Here is a 17113-nt window from a genome sequence, read left to right as displayed (position 1 = left end):
AGAAAGAAAAAACGTGCATGGCAGTTACACAGGCTTGGTCCCACCTTGTCCTCATCACTTGTGCATATACTCAGACTACTGCATAAATCAGTGCAATTTTGCAGCTCCTGTCTTACAATCTGTTTCACTTCCTTTGTCAGAAATCAGTGACAAAAATTGCTCTTCAGCAATACACTTTCTTGTATCTGGTATTGGCTGTGTCATTTCCTTTCTAAGGAATTAGTTGTCTTAAGTTATAGTACAGTGACTATTGTGGACACAGTCAGGCTCCCACTCATAAGGACATTGAAGATTATTTCTAGGGTCTGAATTATCACTAGAAGTGAAAGAGAGAGTCAGTGTGACTCTTGTAGTGGAAAGGAGATTCGTTACATTTTCATGGCTCTCATGTTCTGAACAAAAGAAAATTTTAGACAAATTTAATTGAAGTCAAACACCCTCATCTTGATTTAAAAAGTAACTGGTTTGCAACAGCCCAAGCATGATAAATACATACATTGGTCTTTCGTCACTTCCCTACCTGGCAATTTTCAAGAGTTTCAAAAGTAATCACTGATATCTAGTAAAGAGAAGAATGAAAGTTAAATGTCCAATTCTTGCTGTATTTAATCATAGTAAAGTGCACCATTTGTATTCATATAGGGGAAAGGAAAAAGAAAAAAAAAGAGGAAAAAAAAAAGAAAGAAAAGAAAAAACCAAAACCTTCCCCTTGAATTTTCTTTTCAGTTTGGTCCTATCATCACCTTCCCCAAATCTCATATTATAATTCCAAGAAATATGCTCCTTAACACATTCATTGACTAACAGTGTTCTCCTCCACTCCGACCCAAACATGTTTCAGAATAGAATTTGATTCAATTTCAGTCTTAAGAAACGCATAAACCACATGTGCTTCAGAGCGATCCTTATTTTAAGCGATAATCCTCCCAATTTTGGCCTAAGAAACAGAACACCACAAAATCAGTATTTTGTCACATGTTTTTACTGTCTCTAGATAATCAATAAAATACACTTTTGTGAGAAAAGTGTATTTTATTGCTACTAGAGACAACATGAAATCTATTCAAATTTTTGTAAACTGTCAATAATTAGGAAATATTTGCAAATTTATACATGACATGAAAAATTAGTTCAATCTAGGAATTTCATGAAGCAAAGTACAACAGTCATGCAGAGAGTTGTGCAGTCCTTTCATACAAAGAAATCCCCAATACCTCCAACATCAATGTTTTACTTCTCTCTTCCCACCACTTCTAGACTTAAAGGTCACAGCAAGCCTGCTGCTTAGTGAAGAGAGATGGGTAGACTGAGTCTGCAGCCCTTTTATTCCCAGGGCCAGCCAACAAGGTCCATCTAAAATGGAAGATGAGCCACAGATATAAAAGGTTTTGTGCATTATATTAATTATCCAAAACAAAAATTATGTGCAAAGTGCATTTTCTCTAAAGACTCGCTGGTATCATCACCACACAAAAGAGAATATGGGTTGTCCAGAAACCCATCAATAACTCAACTGGTGCCTTTCCTGGTTCACCTGGGTTACTGGAATCAGGTAGTTGGCAGACTCTTACACGTGAAAACTCTGTAGGAACTCTAAAGTAAACTGTGATATCTTTTCTCAGTCATTGTAAGTATGAATTTAATAAACTATTTGATGTGGTTGACTTTGAATAGGTAATCTATTCATGTTATTCTGAATTCAAGTTAAAATAAACTATAAAACAAGGTTTATTGAGCTGTCAGTCAACTTTCTACTAACAAAAACATTTCTTGGTACGTCCTCCATTTCATTTGCATGTCTGCCAAATCAACACTTCTTTTGGGGCTAACGATATTCAGAAATAATATGAAATTAATTTTTGCTTTAACCAAGTAATGGCTGTTAGTTTCACAATGGAAAAGACAATTATGCAGACAAATCCTCAGTGTGTTTTAAAAATGTCAACATACACACATTAATTACAAGTACAGTTACTAATATTGCTACATTCAAGGTATATGCATGTAAGGTGCCCAATTACACCATTAGCAAGCAGCTCTCCTATATACATATACATTTTTAAAAAGAGAATTCAGTCTATTTAACAATTCACTAACAAAGCTATTCCTTAGCTCATCCCTGCCATAACCTGCTCTATTCAGAAACATATGGGAAAAGACATTAAATAACCAGTGAAAACCATGGACTTCTGGTATTAGTGCTACACATTGCATACCCCTATTCATTATTCCACCTCCCTTGTTTAATCTATCATTAAGACTCAGTGACCCTACACTAAATTTAAAGCAGATCCTTCCTTCCTCCCATGCCTAAATTCACATACTTTTCTAGCTGGGGATGCCCTCAAGTATTAGCCACTCTACAGGGTTTCTCTAATCTCAGCTCTGAACTATGTTGTGCTATAGAAGCAAGAAATTGCTGGTTTACATCTTTAACTATGGAATCTTCCAGCCAAAAAACCACCCCTCCTTCACTTAATAAGATAGAGAAAAATCTTTCATGTAGAACATATTTAACGTGTTCAAAAATTACATATTTCCCTCTATATGTTATAAAGTATATTATTTTAAAGCACTGCTTTCCTGTACCTGCGTCCCAAACACAATTTCATTGGAAGCAATTTTAAAACTTTCAGAAGTTTATTGTTACATCTCAGAAGAGTTAGATCTTTATTTGCACTCAAAGTCAATATGAAACAGGTTTCTAATAAACAAATTTTTAAAAAATCGAGAAAACAAGATGACAAAAAAATCAGATATTTAATTTGCTTTTGGTTTTTAACATAGGAACTAAAAATATAAAAAAAATATTAAGACCTCTACCATCTTTCATTTCTTTTTACTGACACTGTTTGTAGTTCACCAGTAATGGTAGTATAGGTGAAAATATATTATAGAGTTGTCTGAATGAGGGACAAGAGTCATTATTGTTACCATCTGTACCCTTGTCTTTCTCTTCCCCAATAAGGTGAAAATTGATCTGCACCAGGATTTTAAAATGTTAAAGACACATAAGACTGTAGGTGAAGCAGAGATAAAATTCTGTTCGGTTAACAAAACAAATTGGGCAAAGGTGCAACCCAAATATAGATTTTTATCTCTACCAAAACAAGCCATACAAATTTGGTTCGGTTTCACGAATAATACTATTTTTAGAATATTATACCATGTTTAAATGTATTTCCTCAAAAAACAGAATGAAGTTGAAAAGAGCAGCTGCAACCTGATCGAAACCCCCAATCTGCATTCTGTCTGGCTCTTATTTCTTTAATTTAAGTCTTTCCCCAAACAAGTCAGTACTTGAACAAGTTTACATGAGTCATACGTACTTGTAGAATATAAAAAGATGATGGGGAAAGCAAATTAGTAAGGTTCAAGTTGTCAAGTTATCAGGTAACAGAAAAATATTAGAACGGTTAAAATAAACACACTAAGCCAAGAGCAACACTGGAAAACCTGAAGTCCAAGTTCTACACAGGTGCAGGCACAGGAGGGTGAAGGGAAAGTGTTACTGGAGAATGAAAATAAACAGTAACTGTGAATTCTATAGATCTGGTACACAGAACAATTTGGAGACAAAAATGATCTGGAAGCCTCTCCAATGAGGAAGTTTTCTTTACAAACAGCAACTCTTTTCTGAAGAAAAGAAGTGCTGCGAAGGCCCCAGTTCTGCAATCTCTAGTTCGGGCCTTCTTCCTGAATTAGACTGGCTTCCAGAGTCAGACTGCTTAAATTAAAAATGTAAGTAGTCTTCAATATCGAAATCACATTTAGAACACCAAAATTTTAAAAGAAAACTGCATTATCTTGTTCCACTAAGAGCAGTGCACGACCAAGTTTATTCGCTGTACCCTCAGTAGTGGCCACCTTCTTGAATTGTCTGGCTTGAATAACCCAGAAACGCACACTGCTGAAACCACAAAGCTGTTTCATGGTAGAGGACTCAATCTTTAATATACAACTAACTGCAATTACATGAGTGTTTGACTAAAACTCTACAGGGAGTTACCTCTTCTGTAGAATCCAGTCTTTACAAAGCTTACCATTCATATGCTGCAGAATCACGACAGAAAACTTAATGATCACTTCAGAAAATGAGATAATATGAAGCTATTCTGACCATTTTCACTATTTTATTGTGCAAACTTGTCATCTCACTGAAATGGAAAGATCTGAATAAAGGTTAACTTAATTAATTAAACATACATATTATTTTCTTTGTGCTTTCTAGTCTTAGCTTGACATGCAATTCTGTAACTATTAAGTATGCAGTGAACACTATTCCATTTAACAAAAAAAATTACTTAAATTACAGATTATTAAATTTTGGCTACTCATTTCCCCCAAAACATCTCCAATACTGCACAGAATTAACACAGACCCTATCAGAATTCCTTTATCTATAATAAAACTAATAAAACTAGAAACTATGTATTACAAAACAATACTCTTGGATAAGCAATACTAAGATCAGAAAAGATCTGTTCAGTTCAAATTAACACATTTCTATAAATCAAAGCAAAATACATCCTCACTTTCATTCCTGTTACAGAATTATCACCTTAATAGCCAATAAAAAGAAAGACCTAATGAGGTATTTCAGTATCTCCCAAAGAAATATTTTCAGCTCTGTTTTTCTTTTAAAGTGCTTGAAAGGAAAAGAGTAATGAATTGCTCACGCAGCCTTTTTTATTATTGTTATAACAAGTGAGTTACACCAAGTCTTCATTTTTTTCACATACTTCAGGATATTTTTTGTCTCACTGCAACAATGGCAAAGGAAAACCTCTGAGCAGAAAGGACAGTCACTTAACAGCAACAGAGAAGTGCTGCCTTGAGCAGCAAACCTCTTGGTTTCCACTAGTGGCTAATGGGATGAGATGACAAAGATGTATTGGGTAGCTAAGGGATATCTGAGAGTTCTGCACCCTAATATCCAGAAAACAATCCAATATTCCCTGGAAATAAGCTTCCATGAGAGATAAGGATCCAGATTTCTACAAAAACCAGGTCATCCAGCTGTATCTTGTTGAGTTTCCAGGACTACTTCTACCTATTAGGATGAACATCAAGTACTGGAGATGATCAAGCATCCTCTGACCCTGAAAGCATCCACATGCATTACGGGGTCCAAGGATTTGAGATGGGGAAGACAAATCTGTTCCAGTCCAGCAATAACAATCTGGAAACTTGAAGAAAGGACTGAGAGATTTTGCTGGTCATTCACCTGCACTGAGAGGATGCTCTGGACCTAAAATTGTTTCAAACGAGACAGTGAAATCATAATCACCTTTTTCATTACCTAAATGAGAATACTTAAAAGAAAATTAATTAGAGGCATATGCAACAGATCAGTGTATATAACAGGCACACTAAAGGGACTTAAGGACTAGAATACATTTATTAGCACTTTTTTTGTTGTGTCTGGAACTAAAAGATCAGCCTTGAGCAACCACAACCTGGAAAGCTTTGGGGATATCCTCCCTGGTGTCTCTTGTCAGAAATGATCCAAATCAATTGGACACACAACCCTTTAGCATTCACACAGATATACTAGAGGGATGGGCCTTTCTGAAAGACCAAATACCTTTTAAGAGAGAAGTCAGGTCTTTGAACATCCTTAGTAAAGTGCAATCACCACCATGACACGGTGGTATGTGAGGCTTGGGCACACACACTATCAACAGCAGCTGAAAAACATTTTATAAAGAGCTTGTGGGCCAGTGAGCTGTCACTTACCCACCAACCATCAGAAAAGGGACAAAAAACCTATGTATGTATCCAGTCACATGGAATGCGTGACTGATGAAAATAAACTCGGTGAATTTATGTTGCAGCTTTGTGTTTTTAAGTAACACGTGCATGAATAGCAGTCCTGACACATTAAGAACCAAAAAGGTTCTTGGACAGAAAATGAGCTACAGGAATCTGGCACAGACTGACCTCCTCAAGCAGTAAAACCAGCTCAGTAACATAAAAACTCTCCACATGAACACAAAAATGAAGGCATTTGGATACCCTATTTTAAAGACAGGGTATTAAAGATCTTCATCTTGTGTTCATTTTGGATATTTGGAATAGTTTCTGTAAAATCCTCTTCCCTTGAAATAAGAGGCCATTACTAAAGCCCAATGGATTAGAAGACCCAGAAAAGGCTTGCCTGCAGATGTCTTATGAAAACCAATTCCTGAAAAGCAGCAGGAAAAAACACTGCAGGGATGGCAGAAAGCCAACAAAAAGCTAAGAGCTGCTGGTCATGGTGTCACAGTGACAGGCATTTTAAATTGTAATCCCAGACCAGAGACATGTGTAATCTGTCACCAAATCTACACAGAGAAAATGGACAGATCAGACTGGAGGGGAAATAGGTCACTCCTTTCCAAAATATTGAAGATTTTTTGGAAAGTAGAGATTGAGACACCATCTATTAGATATAAGTTCATCTATGGTGGCTTTGCCAGTGATGATAACCTGAGACTCTATCATGATTTGTAAGGAAGCCGTGGGATCAGGAAGTCATTTAAAAGCATCTGCAGTTCATTCTGCTGCACATCTTTGACCTTGTTGCAGACTCTCAAAGCATGGAATCAATCTATGCTTGAAGAAAAATCCTGTTACTCACTGAAATTCAGAAGTTCAGTTGCATGAGTGACAAAAAAAGATCCTGTTTCTAGACTCTGGTATAGAGGTAATGTCAGAAAAACAGGGAGCTTCGGTTCATATCACCACTTCTTCAGGAGGGATATTCCTTAGAAATGGGTCGCTAAAAGATTAGAATCTGGGATGGAGATTTTGAGGATATGCTAGTGTCACATTATCTTAAAAATACTTACAAATGCACATGAGACATTAGCCTTGGGAAAGACGTAAAATTAACCTGCAAGAAAGCTCCAGAACCACACAAATGAGCAAGATGAACAGCAGAAATTACAACCTTACACTTTTGTTTTTCAGTAGCTGTCTCTGATTTAGAAGATCTTAAGGCATTTTTACTGTGCAGGGATAGAGAAGGACAGAAAAGCACATTTCAGAATAAAAACTGTGTAGAAATACTTGCAAATTAAACGCCTCTTTTTACTTTCATCAGAGCTTTCCTTTTAAAAAGGAATCAATAAAGCTTCACAAGAGTAAACCGTGTGTGGTTTGTTCTTCCTGCATCAGCATCAGTGCCAATTAAATTCTGAACCCTAAATCTTTATTGTTTCCTATTAGCTGCTAACCAGAAGGTACACTGTGATTTTCTGAGATCCCAGGCTGAGACTTGCTGTAGCAGCAGTCAGAAAAAATGTTCTTGTTTTGACTTGTCTGCTGGGTAAACTTGACATCCAAGCTACATGGTGGAAAATAAATACATAATACCAAGATGTTAATTTTACAGAAACACTTAACTCTTCTGACCACAATTAACACTCAGAGGGAGAAAAAAAGCCATTGACAGGTCTGCCTGGCTCCTGCTTCTGCACTGCTTCCCAGGCTCCCTTTCCAAGTAGTACCTCGGCTCCGGGAGAAGCCAGGCTGCCACTGACCCCAGGGCTGCCTTCAAAGCTGTACATGGGGAGAAAAAGGGGAGCAGAGTGACAGGGAGTTAAATACAGCTACAAAATGACACTGACTCCCAGCTAGGAACCAAACAGAAGCCTAAGAGCAATGGTTGCTGAGAATAACTCATCCCTCTCCTCCTCCCTCTCCCACACTCAAGCTCTGAGAACACCTCCGTGAGGAGACCAGGACACAACTCTCAGAACACAACAGTTTCGTGGGAGCTCCGTCCTATTTGTGCCAACAGACAGGAAAGCAGAATAGGCCTTATATTTATGATGCTCCAAGGTCTTTTATTTTTTATAGACTAACCAGAAAAGGTGCATTTTGGGAATACAGCTAAGTTTGTTTTGCATAAACACTGCTCCAAATCCCTCACACCACTCCCTAAGAGCACACAAGGACTGCTGTAACACTGAATTCCTCCAAAATACCATGAACTCATGATATGGTAGAATATTTTTCATGTCTACTCTACAACAGTGATATTTATCACTAAACCAGAAAAAGAACTAAAAAAACCCCCAACAAGTCATCATTTTAACAGTGGTAGAACACAGCATGCTTACAGAAATTAACACTGTAAGCATATTTTTGTTTATGATGAATATGAACACTAAACTTTCTAGTAATTTCTAATGTATTACTGTATTGCTTTCTAGCAATTTCTAACACTACACTTCATTTGCCAAACAGTCAAAGAACAGAGTGCAAAACTGACTTTTTTCCTTATTCCAACTGCATTACAGTAAGCTGGCCACAATTCACAAATTGGAGAATAAAAGAATGCAAGGAATTAAGAAAGAGCTTTTAAAAAGTCTGAGAAGCAATGTTTTTGTCTATAGAACCATCCAAAGTCAAAGGACTCATTTCGGCTGAAGAAGAAAGTCATCATGGAAAGAAATCCAGGAGGAGACACTAAAACCTTGAAGAACATGTCACTTTTTAAAAATTTATTCATTATTATAATAAAGGTAATAATGTGCTACGTGAAATCAAGAGAGACTGTGAAAGGTCCCCAAATCAAAGTCCTTATTTATGCACTTGAAGATGAGCCACTTCAGATGGAAAACATTAAGCCCACTACACTGTGATGGCAGGAGCACTGACAGAAGGACATGCTTACATGGTTTAGTACATGTTTCAGGTACACTCGGTGTAACTTGGTGTTACTTTATTGCTTTAGAAGTGGCACAGCTGATTTTAGTACAGCCTGTAGTTTCTACTTCCTTGTATCATCAAGATGGAACCAGTTTTTTGCATGTAAACACAAGGGGTTCACTACAATTTATTTGTCATGTATTAACTGATACAGGTTGAAATTATTCTTTTTACCTCACGGAGGACAAGGCTTACTTTGCTTTAACTTCATCTAATTACTCCTCTGTTTATGTTAAAGTAGAACAAGCTTTCCTTAAGATAAATACAAATGTTCACCCATCAGCTCACATTGGTTGAACTAAATCAGATTAGCAGTACACCTTTACTTTAAAGATGTAGCTTTGCACACAGCAGTTCCAAGCTGTAAACTTCTATTACAGTGGTGTCCTATTCTGTAAGTTTTCCTCATTACTACAACTCAAAAACATTACTAAAGGTGATACAGGGGTTCTAAAATAGTCTGAGACCTTGAAGAACAAAATGGCAACCTCAAAAAGTGCCAACTAATGACTGACCAAACACAAACGGGTTCAAGGATGTTAATGTCTATCAAACCTTAATAATTAGGCAATAAATACCTTTAAATCAATATATTTGGAACACTAGTTCAAAATTATTAAAGAAGCAGATAACATTCAGAATTAAAATGCAGAGCACATAATATGTAAACATCAAACTCAAAATATTATTAATTGTTATATACTTCTCATGTATTTGCACTACACACATATTTCGAATGCAAATATTAATTTGGAGAGAAATACCTACTGTATATGCACACACTGAAACAGTTTGCTCAGCTATACTGCATCAATGGTTATTTGACAAGTTATAGCATCACAAACTGCTCATTTACATATTCAGCTATTCTGTCTGGTTTTTCCTTGAGAATAAATTAATAAAACAACTGTTTTACGGATCCATACTAACAGCTCCTCCTCTGAACCACAAGGATACTCATAGTAATGCAAATTCAGTGTATAAAACACCAACAAAAAGACACCAAAATTGTAAAAAATGCCTCCTTTCTAAATCCTAGGAAGGTGTAATATTTTTTAACTATCAAAGTTAACATCAGCAATGATGATTTAGTTGATAGAAAAAGATTGATATTCATATAATCATCAGTGAAAATTCAGTCCTTGAAATGCTAACGTGCAAACATTGTACTGACACACTTGAACAGTTTACAAGTATAATTCAACATACTTAAGCACTCTACATTGCAAAAAATAGATAGCATAATACTTTAAAAGTTTCTGATTTACAGTATCTTTTTCTGTATTGTATTATAAAGAGAAAACAGTATTTAGAAAAGTTAGGTCAGATCATGATAATTCATTTAAACAAGCAGCAATGAAGAAATTCTTTTAAAAAATTCATTAAAACCTGCAAGAGTCAATAAACCAGAAGACAAAAAGCAGAAATAAGAAAGTAGTGTAAAAGAAGACGTGTGTGGACTAACAGAAAACTAAAGAAACAGAAGAAAAAAAAATCTTAAAAAGAAGATGAAAAGAAAAAAAGAGATAAAAAGACACTGTTTACTAAACAAGCAAAATGACCTACAGAGGAAAAAATAGATAGCTGACCTTCAGATTTTGTAAGTCAAATCTGAAGGATCTCAGATCTGAACTATAAACTGACACAAGGCAAAACACACAAAATGAGAACCAAAATTGGATTTTCAGTTCTCTTCTGATACCAGTGTCTTGAGACAACAGATGCTTATTTCAGACTGTGTGCTAAAATTATCCTCTGGTTCAAACACTTTGCACTTATGTTTCAGAAGAAACATTTCATCTCTAAGTTTTATTGTTCGTCACTTCAAATTGTTCTCAATTTAAAAAAAAATGAAAGAAACACCATGCCAACATACTCCTCTAAGGGAAAAATTGTTCCTTTTTGGGTATTCAAAAGGCTTATTCTACTGCTCACAGTGATTCTTTGCATGACTACTCTGTAATGAGTTGAAAACACACAGGAGATGCACTTTTCACTTAATCTTTCATTTATTTGTTCCCATTCAAGAAGAATTTTACCACCTCTGTTCACAGAATTATTAAAATATTACAGTATTTCTGCTACAGTGGAGGTTTTCCAATGGAGCAAGAATTGAAAATACTCCTTGGCACTACAGTACTGATGCAGATCTAGTCCTTGTAAAATGGAACTGAATTTCACTTCAAACACATGCTCCTGATCTTAAGCCTCCCACTTGTCCAACTTACTGTACATCAGCTTCCAGGATGGAGCAGCCTCAGAGCAGACAAACCAAATACCACTAGGACCAAACTAAAATAGAAAATGCAGAATCTTGAAACTTCAGTTGATAAGAAAAACTCAGTCCACAGGACCAGCTAGAAATGGTCACTATTAGAACGCCAGAAAGATAAACAGCATAGATGTTACATCCTTGTCACCAATTGGTTTTCTCTGCAGACCTCTTATTGCACTGACCTGTGTGATATTGGAGCCACAGCTGTGAACTACAACTTGGTGGTTTGTGGGAAGATTTAAGGAGGAGAATAAAAACATCTCCATGGCAGTTCAAGTTTCATCTCAGTCTACCACTCTTAGTTCAATCGAAAAAGAAACTTTAATCTCATGCAAACCTCACAGAATGCTCTAGAGAACTTCCATATTTTTCAAAGGCCTCACAGGACGAAATCCCTGAAAAATTAATTGCACCTGCCTGACTCGGCAGTTTACCTTTTGTATCAGAGTGACAAGTTTCACTTTATTGTTTTGTACTACAGGAAAAGTGTCCTCTTCCACTGTTCTATTGCTGCTTTTTGTGAAGGTCAGAGCTTCTCCATTTTGTTTGCCTTAGTCCTGGCCTAGGCTGCTCCATGGTCAGAGTTCCCAGCTGCCAGCCCAATGTCAATGCAGAGAATAATAAAGAGCCAAGACCTTTTAAGCAGAGTGGGTGACAGAGACTGTTAGTTATAGGTGAAACTGTCAACACACAAAACCCTCCCCAGAATAATTCAAGCACTTCTTACACTCCCCACTTTTGAATTATTCAGGAATAAGTCCTTTTTGTCTTAAAAGACGAACTTTTTGTGGATAAGTGCAAACAGAAGTTTATGCAAGACACAGAGGGGAGATGTTGAACTGAAATTCAGCTTACAGTTACAGAGAAATTAATAATAGGACACAACAGAAGTAAAGAGTTACTGGGATAGAGTTGCTGAGTTCAATAAAAGGTAGCCTGTCATCACAAATGAGTGAAATAAATTTGAGAACAATATAAAACTTTTCTGTTTCTCCTGGAAGAAATCGCAGAGATATTTGGGGTGCTGAATTTTGCCCTAATGCTGTGAACAAAATGACCGAAATTAAGTCAGGTCTTAGGTTGTTGGGGTTGGAGTAAAGTATGTACAGCTCTGCCATGTGATACCAGACAGACAGACTTACTGCCATTTTAGAAGTACATATTTGTAGGAAGAAGATCTCTCTTCCTTACATACAAATTGCAGAAAAATAGTAAAAAAATCCTTGTTCTTTGTACTCCTCTTTCCCTTTTTTCCTTTTATTGGTTGTCTGTTTCCAATATTCTGAAGGTCTTCACTTATTCTATACTCCCAAGTTACAGTAACATCATCACATCCAAGAGAGCTAGCAGGTATTAGATGTACCAGGTAACAGCTACTAGGTAGAATGACCTTCCTAAGGGCAAAGAAGAGTGGCCAGAGTTAAAGTCTTTGGTACACCAAATCTTTGCTGTTCACACCCCCTTCCCCACTCCAAAGTAATAACTACCAAAGAATGATGTCTCAAAAATTTTCACTGTTGTACTAAATTCTCATAGTTCCAAAAGTATCAACCCCAAAGAATCAATATTAGCACTGTTCTAAGCTGCATATGGCACAGTCTGTGAAAGATTCTGTAGGTAATGCAGGGGGGAAAAAAAGGAAAAAATTATCCAGGTTTTCTAATAATGTCTTTTTATTCCAAAACTCAATGAATTAAAATAGATTTAATCTTTACAGCACTGTTCTGCCCCTTCTATTACCCACGAAGACTGACGAAAAAAATACCTCCTTCTAACCAAACTTAAGACTTTTTCTTTTTAACCTGACGCAGTAAGAAGTAATTCATGAATACAGTCCTGGTTATTCAATCAGTTCTAGTTCCCAAAATATGGTAAGAACAAACAACATAATAAAAAACCCCCAACAAAATGTCATTGTTCATAGTTCAACCCCCTTTCCAGTCAGCACCTACTCCAAGCTCCCTTCCTAACCTTTCCACAGAGCCACATTACCAGTCCCTGCTCTGGATGGCATTTTCTTGATGCTGCTCATTGTCCTACTTTCTTGCCTTTATTCACAGTTCCTTTATTTTTTTTATCTTTTTACCAGTCAAAAAATACTTTACATAACAGAAGCCACAGGAATCTCAATGTAGTTTTGTTTGGGGCAGTAATACATATGTGGTTTTGGGGTTAGAAACCAGATGGTTTGGGTACCACATGGTCTGAAGAAAAGCACATAAGGACAGAAACCACTGAAGTCAACAGTTTCATCCAAGTAACAATGACAACACTGGACATGTGTTAGGTCTTGTGGGTTTTCTTGGTTGGTTGATGGTTTTTCTAGGGCGGACATCAAAATGTTGTCTACTTAAATCCACTCTACTGAGCTCAAGAGGAGCAGGAAAATGATCAAGGCTATGTGCTAAACAGAAGAAAAGTCAGAGGGCGCTGAACACAGAGCTCCTCTCCTTTTTACTGTGTACAGAAGCAAGTTCTGCAGAACTGGAAGTAACCTCTGGTCAGAAGGTGGATGATCTGCTGTCCGAGATGACCAAAAATGAGCACATTTCATATAGGAAGATATTTGCTTATACTGTGCCCATGTCCTACTGTGAACATTGTCCTCAGAAGGTCCTTAGAATGTTCAACTCTTTGCTGACATGACATGCAGGTAACCACAAACCTCACTAAAGCTGACAGGATCTTATGGCAGCTGCTCCTCTTCTGGAGGATTTGGGTTTCCTTTCCATTCCTTTCAAGCCCAGTTTGCTCCTATGGCTTTCTCCAGCTATGTTTTAATTAGTTTCCCTCCATCACACCCAGAGGAGATCTAACCTGAAAAACAACTATAGCCTGTTTTCATTTACCTCTGTGTCCCCACAACAGTAGATGCAGTCTCTAACAATTTCTTGTGCAATGCCTACTGTGATGCTCCCCTAGTTGAACATTGGGTGATTTTATTTGTATATACATTAAATATGGATATTTACACCACAAGCCTGTATCGTTTCTGCTGTCCACCATCATCCCCATTTAACTTCCAGCATTACTGCTTTCAAAACAAGGTAAGAGTAGGTTCACTTTGGTCTGCTAATCTAGGCAGGGCAAAATAAAGTAGATTTGAGGTTTGGTACAAATCCAAAAATTGTGATCAAACTATATAGTTAGTAAATTGTTTGTCTAAATCTTTCATGTGTGATGAAAGATTATTATCATAATTCATTAGCAAATTGCAGACTTTGTAATGCAGGCGGTCACAAATTTGGCTTTGTATCAATCAGTTCAGACCAGCTGGGTAGAAATTAACACAACTCTGGGATACATAAAATGAAGTGCTCTTTCATTTTTAAATCACTGGAAACTTTGAAGGAAAAAAATGGAAGCCCTTTCAAAAATGTCAATTTTCCCTAATTTTTGTAAATCATTCCATTTCACTGTAGAGATATAGAGAAACAAACACACATACATAGAGTGTATGTAGTTGAATACCAAAGTAACTGCTCAACCAAAATAAATTTAATATAAAGTATATGTAAAGAAAAGCAGTGCAGCTAAAAAAGTCCCTTTCTTCCATTGTTTCTGAGGGAGTCATATACGTTAGTCATCACCAGAATTATTAAACAAACACAAATTAAACAAACACAAAATCTAATAGCTGAGCTACTCACAAGATACAATACCATCAAAATTCCTGTTCTGGGTTTCTCAGTCTAACAAATGACCTTGTACAAAAATGCTTGTTTTGATTATGTCTCCTTTGCCTAAGCTACAAGGCTGTGTATAGTGACAGCTGTATTTGAGAGCAACTTAAAACAAATTTTATCTTAGTGGCACCTAATCCAGAGACTGGTACAAGCAGCATGGAAAAGTCAGTGTCAAAATTAAACAATGAAGGAACAGATGCTTTTCCCCTGCAGCTGTAAAAACCTTAAAACAATCCTATACCCCACTGTCTGGTCACGCAACTATCACAAAGCAAGGCATAAATTTTGCCACTTATTGCAAATATTTGCTGAGAGCTGCTATAACCCTTTTTAAAAACAGTAACAGGGATTTCTTGAGGGTGATTATGAGGCCATTTTATCCTTTAAATGAGTGCAAGGCTCTCCAATTTACGCCCACAACTCTGGGTACAAAAACAAAAGAATAACTTTTCAAGTTCATGTTTTACATAGATATGGGAACATAACTGAAAAACCCTAAGAAACAGGTTTACTACAGAGACAGTGCTCTGAGTCACTAAGATGTTATGGACGGGACAGAGACAAACATTATTAATTCACAGCTGAAACAGCAACTGAGTGTTTTCTTTGCATAGTAATTACAAAGCAACCCAGTGCAGCACTACCACTACGCTGCTGCTTCAAGATACCATTTTGGTGCTGTAACTCCACAACTACTACGTTAAATATCCTAATCACCACAACCATCCAAAAAATTACCTCTTCCTATTAAGTGAATGCAGTGACAAACTTCAAACCGAAATATAAACTCTTAGGAAACAACTTCTGTAACTCAATGAATACACGTAAGTCCTCAGATCCCAATTAAGTGAGCAATTTACAATGTCAAGAATCTAGTTACGCTCCATATGAACTGATGGGGATTTTAGATTAGCTTCTGTTGTGTATTTAAAAGTGATAGCACCAACATGATTTACATAAGTACAATATTTTCAAATATTTTCTCACCAAGCAAACACTCTAAAATTGTGAAGTGTTTCCTTTCTTACTCAAGTTAAAAAAAAAAAAATCAACTTTTCCAGAACAACAGTTCATTAGCACCTCACTATTTATAAGTATAATTGGGTTGTTTGATGAGAAAACATGAGAGAACACTGTGCCTACTATAATTTGCACAAATACAAATTTCATTGTTTGAAAACAAATCAGCAATTCAACGATTGTGTTTTTTTAATATAAGTGTATATCATGCAATAATAGAAGTGATCATATTATAGTTAACACAGGATAGAGAGGTTAAACCATGTTCTAAACCACTTTAATTTACAAGCTGTAAATTAATTTTTTTAATTGCAAAAAAATGCTAACTTTAATTTTTCATTTGTTATTCAACTAAATATAATTTACACAGATAACATCACTATGCTATTTAGCTACAGAGTACTGCTTTCCCACCTTAAATAGCACAGGAACTAGGGACATAGCTGTTTAATATGTTCATAAAGCTGCTTAGGTTTTCTTGTCATTTCATGCTAACACCTTTTTAATAGCTAGCATTATGATAGAAGCCTTGCATAAAAATTCACCACCTCGAAAGTAAAACACAGCAAATATTCAAAATCAGAATTGCAAGCGATGGTTTTAATTGCAGTTTTTAAAAAATTCAGGGTTTTAAATTAGGTCTTGATCCCCAAAATCCTTAGCATCCTTAAATTACATGAGCAAAGCCATTCAATTCAACATGATTACTTCTAAAACAAGGACAACTCACATGACTGAGCATTTACAGAGCCGAACCCATAACCAAAATTATAACAATGACTCCTCATTATTTTCAAATTCAAATAAATTGATCCTTATCCTTTTGAGAGTTTCTCTCCAATCCAACAACACTTACGGACAGAGTGTAAAGAGACAGAGAAGGAGAGAAAGAAGAAGAGAGATATAAACATACACACTAAACTACAAGCTGACAAACTGAAAGCTAACAGATGTGTGACTTCTAATTAGTTATAATAATCTATGCTTCGACGCTATTGGAACCTGCCTCGCCTTCCCTCGCAAATCAAACAGCTTCCTTTGCAGTTTTCAACTCTGAGTGCTTCTAAATTTATGCAAGGAAAAAACCCTGCTTTCAACAAATTTTAGATAAACTACAGTGATAACTTTATGAAAGGAAAATATTAAATTATAATTATCCTAAACAGACACAGTCTTGTGAAACTAACCCTACATTCATATGAAAATACAAAGCATTGACTATAATGAATTTGATTCATCCTTGGACACAAAGCTTTACCACAGTAAACTCAGTCAACTGTTGCTCTTGCTTTTATATTCATAGTACTTAAATAGCGCACTTTAAAACAAAAAAAACTCCAATTGGCTTTTCATACATCCACCCTCCCCAAAAATAACGCACTTGAAAAACCCAAATGATATGAAAAGGCTTCAAGGCCTCTTTTCTCCTTTT

General features: G+C 36.2%; 1 protein-coding gene across 1 annotated transcript in view; it reads right to left on the bottom strand.

The window, feature by feature from the left end:
* FAF1 (Fas associated factor 1) overlaps positions 1-17113 on the bottom strand; it is a 157059-nt gene that overhangs the window by 85091 nt on the left and 54855 nt on the right. The gene's annotated exons all lie outside the window — the stretch shown is intronic.

The sequence above is a fragment of the Neopelma chrysocephalum genome, unplaced genomic scaffold (assembly GCF_003984885.1).
Source record: "Neopelma chrysocephalum unplaced genomic scaffold, ASM398488v2 Primary Assembly neopelma1_64, whole genome shotgun sequence".
NCBI classification, from domain to species: domain Eukaryota; kingdom Metazoa; phylum Chordata; class Aves; order Passeriformes; family Pipridae; genus Neopelma; species Neopelma chrysocephalum.
The sequence above is the reverse complement of the archived record's forward strand: the minus strand, read 5'-3'. Positions and strand labels throughout refer to the sequence as shown.